Below are 16,623 nucleotides of genomic sequence, written 5' to 3' on the forward strand. Positions count from 1 at the left end.
TGTCATCTTAACCTTTGTTGCTTTTTAGTGCTGGAAAAATCTCATTCCAGTAGTGTCTGCCTGGTGTCACAGATTAGCAGATCTGTGGCTTGAGGCATCCGAAACTCTCGTGGGAGACCAGAGACACTGTTTTCACGGCACCATCCTTACTTCCTGTGCGATGAAGGTCTTTACTTTCTCTGAATATCTTTGGGAGTGAATTCTGTGGATCATGGGGGCTACATCATCTGCACCCTCACCAGGGACACCTCTTGTGTCCATGGTAAAGATTTATTCTAAGCCTGGAAAGTTACCTCCAGGTCTTTCCTTTAAAAAAGGCTTATTGGATTGAGCCACTACTGGAATAAATATACAAATGGAGATCCTACACGTCAATGGCCAGACAACAGATCCTTTGAATTGAAAAAACTTCTATATTCGAAAAATATTTTAGAGAGTTCTCATCAAAAGCAGCTACCTTATTGGTATTTATGAGAAGATCAAATTGAAAAGAAAACCCAGAAAAATATAATGACTAGACTTAGGGAATCTCTTAATAAACTGAAAGAACAAAAGTCAGAGTTAGAACTAAAATTGAAAAGAAAATTTAATGAAAATTCCCCTTCTCCTCCCTCTTACACTCCCCTATATCCCCAACTCCCTGTCCCTGACTCCCTAGAAGATCTTTTGGATCTCTGGGTACCTGGTTCAAACCCTCCTCCTCATTCATTCATTCATCAAATAGCTTTAACTACCTACAGTGTGTCAGTGTAAGTCCGAGGAGTTGCTGACACCATACTGAGAAAGTCATGGTTCCCTTCTGCCCCTATACACTCGAATTTAGGGAAGAACAGTGGAAGAGCCTGGTCTGGGATTGGAATGAGACTGTGAGAACTTGGTTTTGTCTTTTCAGGGACTCCAAGTGTGAATAGCAGAGCAGAGATTGTAACACTTGCTCTGTGTCAGTGAGGAAGCTGTAGATATTAATTTTCCAGGTAATTCAGTGTCAGTGACATAAGCCATATATATTAAGTTTTCCCAGGAGATTCAGCAGCCAGGGGAGCCTTTGGAAAACCCTGAGAACCAGAAACTTTGCTCTGCGACTTAGGGAAGCACCTCAGCGTGGTTGCCCTGGGAAACAGCCAGAGGAAAGTTGGAAATTTGTTTGTGAAAATCTGGAAAACAGAGATACCAGCAAAGCTGACCTGGAGAGCCTTTGACTCTTCTCTCAGAAATCCAGAGAATTTGCCTTGAAATCTGTCTAAATATGATCTGTGTGCTGGAAACACTAGGATGCTCCCCTCCAACTCCTGGTGCTCTGGTCTCAAATATGAGGCTTCTCAAGGTAAAGTCATGATATCCAATTCAACAGTAAACATCCCATGAGCAAGTTTTCCCTATCACAAGTGCACAGTCTCTCCTCCATCTGCGTCTCCAGCCTCAGTTCCAACCACTCCCTCAACTCAATGAGCTTCTCCACAAAGAGCAGACTTCAGGGACTTTCCCAACCTGCCTTGTGCTGTCCCTCGTGTGACCCTTCATCCTCTCACACATTCTGTCTGAGTCCTGTCTGTGCTCATCGTCCATTTGAAATTCTACCTCTTCCTGTCATCCACCTGGTTACTGCAGGTGACTGTGTTCCCTCTCCCGGGCTCCACACAAGGGAAAGCAAAGGCTGAGACTGGCTGAATAACGTGTCTCTGGCGAAAGGACCTAGATGACAGGTTTGCCTGGTCCCCAATCCAAAGTGCTCGTGTTTCTGCAGTAGGTCCCCTGCCACCTCCCCAAGCCTTCGGTAAAGTTCACCCCACGGGCCTCCTGTGATTAATTATTTTGTGTGTATAAATCAACAAGATCCCATAATTGACAGCAGAGCAGAAATGAAGAAACAGCCACAAGATTAGAGCAAAGAAAAAGAATTTAGGTAAAGCAACAAGTCCTTGTCAAAGATGGAAATGAGTAAGCCTGCTACAGGTAATTCACAGAACCCTTGGGTAGGCCATTTGGAACTTCCCATGGAGTTTGGAATGGGATTTGAAAAGTTCTACCAAAGTTCGTAAGAGATCAAATCTGGGGGTGCAAAAGGCGTATTGTTACTGAAGAATGTAAAACATGTCAAATCCTATGATCTTAAAACTCCAAGGGATTGGAGTTTATTTATCTAGTCCAGTGCTCTTAAACTATCTTTGGAATTATCTAGGGGATTCTTTAAAATGAATGTTTCTTAGAGATTTTGATTCACATATCTGCACGTTAAAAAAATAAGTACCCCCCTCTACACTGATTCTAATGCATTCAGTCCATGATCTGAGTTTATGAATCCATTATTCCAGCTCATCCTTCATTATACAGATGAGACGAGATGAGGACATTGAGGTGGCTCAGCAGCCCACAGAGCCCTGGGAGGCTTAGATTGGGGAGCAGATGTGTAAGGGCAAACGTAGGGCAAGGGTCTGAAGACCAGCTTCATAACCTTAGATGTCTCCTATGAGACCCGATTGTGGACAGTGCTGAGGAAAGTGGAGAGTTTTAGGAGGATTCAGTTCAGATATATACAGAATTTCACTTTGTAACTTGTGCTGAGTTTAGATTCATTTATGTGCCCTCGGAAATGTTTTTTGCATTTGCTGAATTTGCATCAGTGGAGTATTTCTGCCTTCTAAAGTATGTTTTGTTCCCTGAAGCAGTTCTAGCAAACACCTTCCTTATTTATTAGGGGAGTAGGGAAGGAGAGAGGATTTGGTAAGACTGTGTGCTCTCCAGAGCTGGAGAAGATACTTCCCACTTCTTCGGATCTTACTCTATTTGAAACTCAGAACATCCTTAAAAACCAGGAAATGTGAAGTTATTCTTTCTAGGTGCTGCTGCCCACCTCGTACCTAGGGGAGTGTAGGTGCTCCCTTAGCGAGCTCATACAGGCACTGAATTCCTCACAGGTCCTACTTCCCGGCCAGCTCCCTTTCCCTTGGGCTCACCTTTCCTGCAGAGTTGGTGACAGGCTCTGAGGCTGGCTCTGAGAAGCCCTTGACCTACTGCTTTCCCTTTGGTGGTGAGTACGCAGGCTGTTTCCTCCCAAAACAAGAAGTCTCCCAGCTCCTGAGACTTCAGAGCTCAGACAGCTCAGGGAGGGAGGGCCCAGTGGTGATGACTTAAAGAGACAGAAACATCCACCAGTGGTGGGTATTTGATGTTTCCACTGTGAAACTCACTCCCTGCTTTGGACTGTGGTGATGTTCTCAAAGGTCCTGTGACACCAACATCTTGTCCCCAACAGGGCAGGGGATCCCTGTGACACCTCCAGAGTGTCCCTGTGACACCACCATTCTGTCTCCCAAGAGGGGAGAGCATTTTAGGTTTCTGAGCCTGTTCTCACTTCTGGCCTTTGACCACCAATCTTATCTCCTTTTGCTTTTTAGGTCTTTTCCTATGAAATGGCCTCTTGAGGGTCTCCTTCCCCAGGACAGGAATCCTGAGAGGAATCCTTGACTGGACGTCAGTGTGGACAGTGCTACCAGTGCGGCCTTATCTGCCAGGAACATCACATGCAGATCTCATCATTCTCATGAAACGGAAGCTTTTCCTGCTGTTAAAAATAGGACAGCAGGTAGAGGATGGAGATTTGTCATACAAGTCTTAGTCTAGCCATCTCTGTTGGCATCTCCAACCCACGTTACTGTCTTTCCCCTCAAGAGGGTCATGAGAAAGGTGTGTAAAATGGCCAATCGCCGTGTGGAGAGAAGGCTACGACAGGATCATGGTGCAATGGACCCTGGGCCTGGTTAGGTCATTAACAAGCTATGTGATCTTGCCTAACTCACTTAAACTTTCTGAAATTGACTTTCCTGTATGTAGTGAGGAGATTAACTAAATCTGAAGCTGATGGGCTGGTGTCTGATTTTCACCCATTCTTGCCAGCTCATTGTCTCTAGTGAAGAACCCAACTCTCACCGAACTCCACCTTGTTTGAAGAACCCAACTCTCACTGAACTCCACCTTGTTTTTATTCCCCCAGATTTATTGAGATATAATTGATACATAACATTGTGTCACTTTAAATTGCACAATCTGTTGATTTGATACACTTATATATTGCAGAAATGATTACCACCGTAGCATTAGCTAACACTTGCATCACGTCATATAATTACCATTTCTTTTTGGTGGTGAGAACATTTAAGATCTACTCTCTTAACAACTTTCGAGTGTATAATATAGTAGTATTAACTATAATCACTGTGCTGTCCATTAGATCCCAGAACTTATTCATCTTATAACTGGAAGTTTGTGCTCTTTGACTGACATCCCCCCATTTCCCCACTCTCCAGCCCCTGGTAGCCACCATTCTACTCTCCATTTCTATAAGTTCAGCTTTTTAAAATTTCACATATAAAGGTAATATCCTACAGTGTTTGTCATTCTCTGACTTACTTCACTTAGCAAATGCCCTCGAGGTCCATCCATGTTGTAGCAAATGACAAGATGTCCTTCTTTCTCATGGCTGAGTATTATTCCATGATATATATGTACCATATCATCTTGATCCCGTCATCTGTACCCAGTCTAACAGGTATGAGGTGATTTCTCATTGTGATTTTGATTTGCATTTCTCTGATAATTAGTGATTAGTGATGTTGAGCATCTTTTCCTGTATCTGTTGGCCATTGGTATACCTTTGGAAAAATGTCTATTCAGTTCCTCTGCCCATTTTTTTCAATTGGATTTCTTGTTTTTTAACTATTGAGTTGTATGAGTTCCCTGTATATTTTGGATATTAACCCCTTATCAGACATATGACTTGCAAATATTTTCTCCAGTTCCATAGGTTGACTTCGTTTTGTTGATGGTTTCCTTTGCTGTGCAGAAGCTTTTTAATTTGATGTAGTCCTGCTTGTTTATTTTTGCTTTTGTTGCCTTTGCTTTTGGTGTCAAATCCAAAAACTTATTGCCAAGAGCAACGTCAAAGAGCTTACCACCTTTGTTTTCTTCTAGGAGTTTTATGATTTCAGCTCATATGTTCAAGTCTTAATCCATTTTGAGTTGATATTTGTGTATGGTGTAAGATAAGAGTCCCAATTCATTCTTTTGTACGTGGCTATCCAGTATTCCCAACACCATTTATTGAAGAGGCTATCCATTTCCCATTGTATATATACTTGGCTTATTTGTCATAAATTAATTGACTATAAATACATGGGTTTATTTCTGGGGTCTCTCTTCTGTTCTGTAGATCTAAGTGTCTGTTTTTACGCCAATACCATGCTGTTTTCATTAGTATAGTTTTGTAATATAGTTTGAAATCAAGAAGTGTGATGCCTCTAGCTTTTTTCTTTTTTAACACTGCTTTGGCTATTGGGGACCTTTTGAGTTTCCATACAAGTTTGGGGATTGTTTTTTCTATTTCTGTGAAAAATGCCATTGGAATTTTGATAGGGATTGCATTGAACCTGTAAATCACTTTGGATAGTATGGAGATTTTCTCAATATTAATTGTTCCAATCTGTGAGTACACAGTATCTTTCCATTTATCTGTCTTCTTCAGTTTCATTCATCAATGTCTTATAGTTTTCAGTGTACTGGTCTTTTACCTCCTTGGTTCAGTATATTCCTAGGTATTTTATTCTTTGTGATGCTGCTGTAATAGATTGTTTTCTTAATTTCTCTTCCTGATAAATCATTATTAGTGTAGAGAAAGAACTGATTTTTGTGTGTTAATTTTGTATCCTATGGCTTTACTGAATTTGCTTATTAGTTCTCACAGTTTTTTGGTAGAGTCTTTTGGATTTTCTGTATATAAAATCATGTCATCGACAAATAGAGACAATTTTACTTCTTTGTTTCTGGTTTGGATGCCTTTTATTTCTTTTTCTTGCCTAATTACTCTGGCTAGGACTTCTATTACTGTATTGAATAAAGAGTGGCATCCTTGTATTTTTTCTTGATCTTAGAGGAAAAGCTTTTAGCTTTTCACTGTTGGGTATGATGTCAGCCTTGGGCTTGTCATATATGGCCTTTATTATGTTGAGGCATGTTTTCTCCATACCCAGTTTCTTGAAGGTTTTTATCATGAAAGGATGTTGAATTTTGTCAGATGCTTTTTCTGTATCTTTTGAGATGATCATATGATTTTTATCCTTTATTTTGTTAATGTGGTGTATCACATTGTTTAATTTGTGGATGTTGAACTGTCCTTGCATCCCTCTCCATCTTGTTTTTGAACAATGTCTTTTCTTCCCTAATTGCCCTTGTTAGAACCTCCTGCACAAAGTTGAAAAGAATTGACAAGAGCAGATATCCTTGTCTTATTCCCAATCTTAGCAGGAAAGCTTTCAGTCTTTTGTCATAAAGTATGGTACTAGTCATGGGATATTCATGGATGCCTTTTACCAGGTTGTAGAAGTTTCTTTCTCTTCCTAGTTTGTTGAGTGTTTTTATTTTGAAAGGATATTCAATATTGTCAAATGCTTTTTCTGGGTCTATTGAGATGATCATGTGTTTTTTTTTCAACTTTGATTTATTGATATGGTTTATTACATTAATTGATTTTTGGATGTTAAGCCAATATTGCATTCCTTGTATAAATTTCACTTGGTCATGATGTATACTCCTTGTTATATATTGATGGATTCTCTTTGCTAGTATTTCATGGAGGATTTTTGTGTCTATAGTCATAAGAGATGTTGGTCAGTAGTTTTCATTTATTGTGATGTCTTTTTCTGGTTTGGTATCAGGATAATACTGGCATCATAGAGTGAGTCAGAAAGTGCTCTTCTTCTTGTATTTTTTGGAAGAGCTTGTGAAGAATTGGTATTAATTTTCTTAAATGTTTGGTAGAATACACCAGTGAAGCCATCTGGGCCTGAGTTTTTCTTTGTAGGTAATATTTTTTTATTACTAATTGAATCTCTTTATGTGTTACAGATCTGTTCTGACTTTCCATTTCTTCTTGAGTCAATTTTGGTAGTTTATGAATTTATCTATTCCATCTAAGTTGTCTAATTTTGGAGGCATAAAATTGTTCATAATATTTCTTTATAATTGTTTTATTTCTGTAAGCTCAGTAATAAGGTCCCCTCTTTCATTCCTGATTTTAGTAATTTAATTCTCTTTCATGTTTTTTTGGTCAAACTAGCTAAAGATTTATCAGTTGGGTGATATTTTCAAAGAACCCAGTTTTAGTTTTGTTGGTTTTCTATATTGTTTTTCTATTCTCTAGTTCATTAATTTCTACTCTAATTTTTATTATATCCTCCTTCTGATTGCTTTAGGTTTAGTTTGCTCTTAATTTCTCACTGCCTTAATGTGGAATATTAGGTTATTGGCTTGAGATCTTTCTCCTTTGTTTAATCTAGGTATTTCCAGCTATAATATTTCCTCTGAGCATTGCTTTATCTATACCCCATGAGTTTTGCTATGTTGTTTCTTAATTTTCATTCATCTCAAAGTATTTATAATTTCCCTTTTGATTTCTTCTTTGAGTCACTGGTTATTTAGGACTGTATTGTTTACTATCCACATATTACTGAATTTCCCAATTTGTTTTCTGTTATTGATTTCTTTTTTGTGTGTGAGGAAGATCAGCCCTGAGCTAACATCCAATGCAAATCTTCTTCTTTTTTTTGCCAAGGAAGATTGGCCCTGGGCTAACATCCGTGCCCAATTTCCTCCACTTTACATGGGATGCTGCCACAGCATGGTTTGACAAGCGGTGCATCCGTGCACGCCCGGGATCCAAACCTGTGAACCCTGGGCCACCAAAGCGGAGCATGCACACTTAACTGCTACGCCACCAGGCTGGCCCCTGTTATTGATTTCTAATTGCACTCCACGTTGGCTGGAGAACATAGTGTGTAAGATTTCTAGCCTCTTATATTTATTGAAGCTTATTTTATAGCCTCACAAATGGTCTATTTATGAGAATGTTCCTTGTGCACTTGAAAAGAATGTATATTCTGCTGTTGTTGGGTGGAGTGGTCTGATGTTAGACCTTGTTGATTTATAGTGTTGTGGTCACATCTTCTATTTCTTTGTTGACCTTTTGATTAGTTGGTCTATGCATTATTCAAAGTGGGGCGTTGAAGTCTACAACTGCTGTTGTTAAATTGTCTATTTCCCCTTGATTTCTGTTAATTTTTGCTTCAGGTGTTTCAAGGCCCACTTGTTAAGTTCAAATATGTTTATAACTGTCATATCTTCAAATGCATTGATTCTTTCTTCCACTGGTTCAAATCTACCATTAGAGCCCCTCGACTAAATTTCTCATTTTCAACTATACTTTTCAACTCCACAATTTTTATTTTGATCATTTTTAAAAAATAATTTTTATGTCTTTCTTGATATGCTGTATTTGATGAGATGTTGTCATCCTGGCTTCATTTATTTAAGTGTGCTTTTCTTCAGTTCTTTAAACATATTTATAATTGTGGCTTTGAAGCCCTGTCTTTAAATCCAGTATCTGGGCCCTCTCAAAGGCAGTTTCTGTTGCTTGATTTTTTTCCAGATTTTTTTCCAGATCACACTTTCTTGTTTCTTGTCTTATAGTTTTCATTAAAAAACTGGGCATTTTACTTGGATAATTTATATTTTCAAGTTAGCATGAAATAATTTTCAAAAATAAATCAATTCCCCATCCACTAAAAAAGAAACTGGGCATTTTAAGTAATATAGAGTAGCAATTCTGATACTTCTTCACCTTCTGCTTTTCTAGGGCTTGATTTGCTGTTCTTTGCATACTTGTTTAGGGACTGGGCTAGACTCTTCTAGTGAAGTCTGTTTCCCCTGCAGTGTGAAATCTCTGATGTTCCTCCTCAGATAGTGCAGCCTGGGGTGTGCACACAGTCACCTGGGATGACAATAGTTTAAGCAGTGCTCTCTCTGACAGTCTCTTTTCCTAACCTCTCTGTTAACCTGTGTGTCTCTGTTGGTATTACACCCAGCTGTTAGGCTTACTAAGTACAAGCTGATTGCTCTCTTGGTTTTGACAGTACCCTTGGGCATAAATTGCTCCATAGTCTGATCTAATTAAATTTTGCTTCCTTTGAAGGGGTACTTTTTGTGGCCAGTCTTTCAGGTTTTCTCTGATCCTAGAAGGACTCTTCTTACCTGTCTCTTTTCCTGGTTCTCTCTGATAAACTTGCTGGCCTATGGTTTCTCTTATGGCTCTCAGCCTCCTCTAAATTGCTTACCATTAAAATTTTCATTATTTTTAAGAGTGCCCTTTGACTTAAACTTCCCACATACTGTTTCAAATAACGTTATTTCCTTTGGGGAGACCTTTGGAGTTCTCCAATATTATAGACTTCTTTTCATCCTGAACAAAATCTCTGAGCCACAGCTCTGGGCCCAGAGCACAGGAAGGTAGCTTATTGTCTTCTCAGGTTGCCTCTCTCAGCATGGAACCTCCATCACATGAGGGAGCTGGAGGCAGTTAGGGCCCCAGTATTTTTAGCCTATTGTGCCTATGGTAGAGCCTCTGCCCTATGAATAGAGGAGCAGTCGATTGCTGTTGGCTGCACTTACCAGGAGTTTAGTCTCTGCAACTCAGAGTGGGAGGGGATGATAATGCTGCCAGTCTGCCCATATTGGAAGATACTACAGTCTTGATGAGTAGCTGAGGGGAGAGGGACCCCATCTTCCTGGTCACATCTGCCCAGAATGGAGTTTCCTTCAAGCTGAGCTGAGGGTGGGTTAGGGAAGGAGGAAGTAGGTCATGGCTCAAGTACCACATAGAGTCTCACTGTTCTTACAAGATTTAGTAGATGCTTAAAAAAATAAACATTTCCTTATTTGCCATATATCCTTAGGACAACTTTTAGAGTCTTAAATTAAAAAAAATAATTTTCACAAGTTATGGTTATTCTACCTGTAATAAGCCTATAGGATTCCTTATGATCCTTTCTGGAAGTGGAAATCCTGTCAGTTGTTTTAGACTAAACTTTGGCCACATTGCTAGCTCCCCTCTTCTTTTCTTCCTGCCGAGTGCATGGATTTTGTATAGTTTAGTTTTCCCTTCTTGTTGTTCTTCACTGTAGTTGAATGAAACACTGCTAAATGGGGACCTAGGTGGCAGCTGTCATTGTCTTCCAGATTGCTATCTTTAGCTGGAGTTCTTGCTTTTCCACCAAATGCAAATATGTTCTACGTGCAGAGGATAAGAGAAATGTTGGTGTCTCCTTATATTTACGAATAGTCATTTATGGCCTCTCACAGCTTAGAAATGAGTCATTTAAATACAATTCTCAAGTTACATTTCTTTATGATAAACAATAGTCAAAAATATTGAGGCTGCTCAGCTGTTTATTGGCTACTTAGGCTTTGAGAACTTCATTGCTAGAATTTTGAAAGACAGCAACATCCATATGCACCTATTCCAGTTTAGAGCAGAGTTTATTTTTCTTAGCTCACGTCACTGTCAAAATGGCAACTGTTGTGCCTGCTCTGAATGAGGCCCTGGTGTGGGTTTGGAGATTCACAGGAAAACTCTTCCGCTGCATCCTCAGGCCAGCACCAGCCTGAGGAGGGAACTGAAAAGGAGCCTGAGCACAGTTCAGCGTGATCTCCGTGGTGAGATTTCTTCTTGGCCCAGCCTTTCTCCTCTCATCCCTTCTGAACTCTTCAGCAGGTACAAATAAGGGGGAGATGGGCCCTGTGACCTGGCAGTTCTAGCCTGTGCCATGACCACAACTCTAAGTGCAGAGTACGACAGAATCGAGAGGAGATGAGGCAGGAAATGGCTGTGGCTGAGGCAGGATGCATGTTTTTCTGTGCACAAGTGAATTTACAAAAAATCATCCTGTTGCTCATTTCTCAAAAATATAAGGGATTATGAGAAACAAAAAAAAGTCATGTTGTGATATGCTGAAATATACATTCCAATTGTCCCCTTTATCCCTTGTTAAAGTTTTATTTATAGCATTTATCATTAGCATTAAAGCACTTAAGAACACTCCCTTAATGTGAGGATTGGAGTGAAGCAACAAAAGATGCAAATGGAAACCAAAAGGAAGAAATGAAGACAATAGCAGAAATTGTGCAAACTGAATTGCAAATCCCAGGAAGAAGGCAAGCTATCGAACGCTATCAGGCAGTTGTGGCAGCCTCTGAATCCTTTCCCCGATTCCTCTTCTCCAAGGCAGTCTTTTCTTCTACCACTGGTATCATGGAGTGGCTAAGAGTTCAGGGGATATGAATGCAAATATTGTGGGTTTTGGAGGGATGGGAATAAAAGTCTAGGTAGACGAGTAAGGAAGGGAGCCATGGGTGTGTTGAGAGCAGCAGCAAATTATTGTATGATACAGTTCCACGGCAGGCATCAAACTTCGACAATCTGACACTTCCCTATCTTCTTATCTATAAAGATGCTAGTAGGGCTCGGAGGGGTTATGAGTTTTTTTGCCCAAAGCCATAGGTCTTGATAGTGGCAGAATCAGACCCACACACTTATCTTCTTACTGCACTTCCTGTATTAAAGGGAGACACCCAGTGCTGATGTGCTGACATGAGACTCTACTTCTGAAGCTCGTGGAATAAAACAAGTGCGATTGGGCCACAGAATGATGCAAATTGCTGTTAAACATCTCAGACAGAGTAGTCATCCTGTGCTGCCAGTGTAGCCTAGGGAAAAGTCTCCTGTATATTGAAATGCATTAAAGCTTGTTTTGTCTTATTTTAAAGGGACAATGCCCACCTCTTTTTTTTTTTTTTAAGATAAAACAATTTTCTTTGTGTGCATTCAGTATTCTGTAAGGTCATGAGCTTGACTCTTGGTGGTGGGACCGGGGCATGATTTTAGGCAGAGGTGGTCTTATAACCTACTCAGCTCAGACCATCTTGGCAGTCTACTTGTTCCCTTAAGGGTTCAGGAGGCCTTAATTGCACTCTCAGGACTTAATTTCCTCTGTTATTCTTTAAAAGAAACATTTTTTCTGTTTTTATTTTGGTGTTGTATTAATTGTTGACAAAACGTAATTCCCCTGAGAATTGAAAAGCTAAATTCTCCTGAGAGAGACCCAACATCTCTCATCCAGGAGACTTCCATGGTCCATTTGGGCCGGATGTGTGGATGAGGAATGAGGAAGAACATGTTGTAGTACATTTGTACTTATCAGACTGTGTAATGCAGAAGGCGAGATCTTTGAGTCGTTATGAGGATGGAACAAAAACAGGCAGGAGAAAAGGTGGAGGAAAAGAGACAGGGGGTGTATTAGATTCCCAGGGCTGCTGTGACAGATCACCACACACTGTGTAGCTTAAAACAACAGAAATGTATAGTCTCTTAGTTCAGGGAGTCCAATTGCTCTCTCTGAAGGCTCTAGGGGAGGATCCTTTCTTGAGACGTCTGAGTTTCTGGTGGCTGCTTACAATCCTTCGCATTCCTTTACTTATAGGTGCATCATTCCACTCTCCTTCCTCTTGCATTTTATTGTAAGTAACCAAGAGAAAGCAGGCTGCCCCTTCCACACTTTGCTTGGACACTTCCTTGGCTAAATATTTGAGTTCATTGCTTACAAGTTCTACTTTCCACCCAATAGTAGAACATAGTTCTACCAACTTCTCAGCCACTTTATAGCAAGTATCATTTTTCCTCCAGTGTCCAATAACATGTTCCTCACTTCAGCCTGAGATCTGACCAGAAGGACATTTAACGTTCATATTGCCACCAATAGTCTCTTCAAGGCAATCTAGGACTTTTCTATCATGTGCCTCAAAATTCTTCCAGCCTCTGTCCAGTACCTAATTTCAAAACCACTAGGTATTTTTTACAGCAGTATGGCACTTCCTGGTACCAAAATCTAAATTAGTTTCCCAGGGCCATTGTAACAAATGACCACAAACTCGGTGGCTTAAATCAACAGATTTATTGTTGCACAGTTATGGAAGCTAGAAGTCCAAAATAAGATGTTTTCGGGGCATGCTTTCTCTGAAGCCTCTGGGGAGGATTCTCATTTTCCTCTTCCTAGCTTCTGGTGGCTGCTGGCAATCCTGGGCATTCTTTGGCTTGTAGATACATCACTCCAATCTCTGCCTCTAATGTCACATGGTGTTCTCCTTTGTGTATCTGTGTCCAAATTTCCTTCACTTCATAATGATACCAGTCATCGTATTAGGGCCCACCTAATGATCTCATCTTAACTTGATTACATTGCAAAGACCCTATTCCAAATAAGGTCACATTCTCAGGTACCAGAGTTTAGGACTTCAACGTATCATTGGAGGACACAATGTAACATATAGCAGGTGGTGAAGTATGCAGTTTGAGGGTGAAATGTGCTGGTATCTTCCTTTCCAGTCCTAGTTGTAGTTAGTAGGTTAAACCCATGTAAATAGTTTCCCCATGTCACTGGGAAGACTTCTACTGCCTAGAGCTTAGAGTCCACATTCCTTGGCCTGGTATTCAACAATCATTACAATCTGCCTCAACTTTTCTTTCAAGGCCAATCTTCCTCTACTGCTCTCCTTGAGAAGCAATCTAATTCAGTGTTTCAGTGGAGCTCTGCTTACCTAAATTTCCAGTCATGGTTCCTTTTAATATCTGTTTTACAATCTCATAAGGAATGAAGAAGAGAATTATATAAAGGCCAGTGCCTGGAACACAGTAGGCCCTTAATAAATGCTGGTGGTGGTCTCCCACTCAAAAATGTTTGCTGTTCTCTGCCCATGTCCAGTATATTTCCACCTCCACGGCTTTCTCATGCCATTTCTCCCTCTCTTTCTTGTGAGAGTGCAATTTTCAAAAACACAATTTCATGACTCTTGTGAAAATGTAAAATAAACACATGTCAAAGATTTTGCTCAACTCATTGATGAATGAGGGAACCAGTAAAATATTATAATTGATTCAAAGGGCATTTGAGAATCCAGGATTAGTGTCCAAGACAGTCATAAAATGTAACTTATGGGTTATACATCTCACTGGACAGAATATCATTTGCATGTCTCTAAGACAAAAACCTGCAAAATACCTCGCTGTCCTTGTAGAATTTAAAATATCTCAGATGATAGTCAAAACCCAGCACCACACAGAAAGAACACTCAGTAACCTCTTTTACCTCTTTCTAAATATTGGATCATTTTCATGGCATTCTCCACTTCGTGATCATAAACAGTATTCAACAATTATTGTTGATCCCTAGAAGATTGCTCTTATTATCCATGGCCTGATTATTTACGTAGATGCAGGAAGAATTTTAATTAACTGGGTAGGCTTTCGTGAATTTGCTCAGCAACTCTAGAGCCTAACTGTATTAAGGAGCTACTAATTCCAAAGAATTGACTTCTCTTGGAAATTTTCAAAATGAATCCTGAGTCAGACTTTAAGAGCCTCTGTTATTCGCTCTTCTATCCCAAGTGTGAGAAACCAAGACCCAAACACTTTCTCCAACAAATTTTGCATGCTGTACCTGTAACTTTCAGTGAATTTCCCTCTTTACGAGGTCTCCAGGATTTTCTAAGGTTCCTGAACTGCCACGGAGTGGCCTTCCTTACTACCTGAGAGACTGGGACCCTGGAAGCTGGGTGTCATGTGAGTTTTCCTGGGAGGGTTTTGTAGGCATTAGCTCCAAATGTGACATCCACCATTGCTCCTCAGTAGTGGCCTGGCTCTACCTGACTAAATGAAGATCACTCTCAAATACGACACTCTAGTTATGGCCTTGGTGGAGAACTGGTTTTTCCAATTGTATCTTTGTAAAAATGAGAATAGATTTTTCCTGAACCTATGTAAATGATTATACTGTCATGAAACATAAAAGAAACTCAGTAGAAATATTTGTTTTTGAATTCTGAGGGTGAGTGAAAATCAGATAAAATTTAAAAATAGTTGATACCAGTTTACAAATACAAAGTCTACTAATTTGTGGACCAGAGATAGTTTATAGTTTATATGAAGTTTTCCTCATATATCCATAAAAATATAACATTAAAAAATAATATCAACAATATTCCAAACAAACAAACACAATGAAATTTCCTTGATCAGTTCCTTCAGTCCTATGTTATTAATTCTTGTTCTGCTGGACCTTGGGTCAGTCATCTGATTTCATGAATTACATCTGCTTCCAGACTGAAATAATCCTGGAAATCCTGGCTCCATTCACCGGTGCAGTCTGAGTGTTGACTAAGCATTGCCATCTTGGAAACCTGTTGCTAAGAGTCTACTTTTTGAAGTAACAGTGGTTCAGAGTACCTAGTACTGTTTTTTCCACGGAGTTTCTCTGTTGAAGACACAAATTCTGACTGGTAACTTGTAGCAGAGTCTTCAGGCAAGCAGTAGAAGAAAGCAGAGACCTGTTTGATAATGAGAATGAATGGTTGTAGCTAAATTATTAGAGTAACCAAAAATATCAGAGTGGAGGAGAGCAAAAGTGTCTCTTGGGGCATGGTTTTTATTTCCTGAGGGTTTGAGCCATGTTTCCCTTGAGGGATCCAGCCCCAAGTACCTGTCTACAGCCAGCACTTGTGTCACTTTTGTTACAAGGCCACCCTCAGCCTGCAAGAGGCAGCCCTTCTTGTGCATTGGGGGAGCCAGAGAGCATTGAAACCAAGACTTGTGAGTGCAGGGGTATAACTAATACAGATCCCTTGCCTTGGTAGACAGTCTGTGGAAGTGCTGAATTTTCCTTTTCACGCAGGTACCATTTGGGGGAGGAGTAAAGGAGGGAAACCCGGAAAGCATGAGCAATACCCAAAGCCAGGTAGTGAACCTGAAGGAGACTGTTAAAAAGTGGAAGTAACTAAGAAATTTTATTTGGTGGCAGGATGGAGGGCTCCAATATCCCTGGCTGCTTTCTTCACCCATGATCTGCTGACCCTCTTGCTGAACAACAAACTGGTTAGGCCCAATGTCTGTCCCTGCATGGACCCTGGCTGAAGGAAGTGGTGTTTCCTGGCAGAAGTTTGTGATTTTTCTTTTTTAAGGACTGAAGAGGGAACTGTTTTCAGATGCATAGACAAGGATGAGAAACTGAACCAGAAATCAACAGACTCCTAGAACTTTCGTATTTGCTCATTAGACACAGTCATTCTCAGAACTGGAGGGCAAGCCCCTCTGCAGTGGTTAGAAAACATGAAGTAAGGGTTTTCCAGCTTTCCACCGCTCCCTGTAGGGCCTTCAGTTCTGTTTATGTATTTGGGTACTGCTATAGACTGAATTGTGTGCCCTTTCCTCCAAATTCATATTTTGAGACCCTAACCCTCAATGTGATGGTATTTGGAGTTGGGGTGTTTTGGAGGTAGTTATGTTTACATGAGTTCATGGATGTGGGGCCCTCATGACGGGATTTGTGCCCTTACAAGAAGAGATACCACAGAGCTTGCTTCCTCTCTCCACCATGTGTGGACACAGTGAGAAGGTGGCCATCTGCAAGCCAGGGAGTGAGCCCTCCCCAGGGAAGTGAATTGGCCAGAACCTTGATCTTGGACTTCCCAGCCTCCAGAATTGTGAGAAACAAATTTCTGTTGTCTAAGCCACCCAGTCTATGATATTTGGTTATGGCCATCTCAGCTGACTAAGACAGGCACTTATGGTGTGAATTCCACAGTAGGTGAGTTTAAGGAGGATAATCTATGATCTGAGACTAGCATCAAGAGTTCTCTTACTACTACTAGCTAACATTTATAACTCATTTACTATAATCTGAGTATAACCAT

At 40.3% G+C, this 16,623-nt stretch overlaps 1 protein-coding gene across 1 annotated transcript in view; it reads left to right on the forward strand.

Moving 5' to 3' along the window:
• Window positions 1-16,623, forward strand: part of LOC106801813 (GTPase IMAP family member 7-like) — a 48,769-nt gene that overhangs the window by 15,676 nt on the left and 16,470 nt on the right. The window lies entirely within an intron of this gene.

Source organism: Ceratotherium simum, chromosome 1 (genome assembly GCF_057802395.1).
Source record: "Ceratotherium simum simum isolate JZ-2026a chromosome 1, ASM5780239v1, whole genome shotgun sequence".
NCBI classification, from domain to species: domain Eukaryota; kingdom Metazoa; phylum Chordata; class Mammalia; order Perissodactyla; family Rhinocerotidae; genus Ceratotherium; species Ceratotherium simum.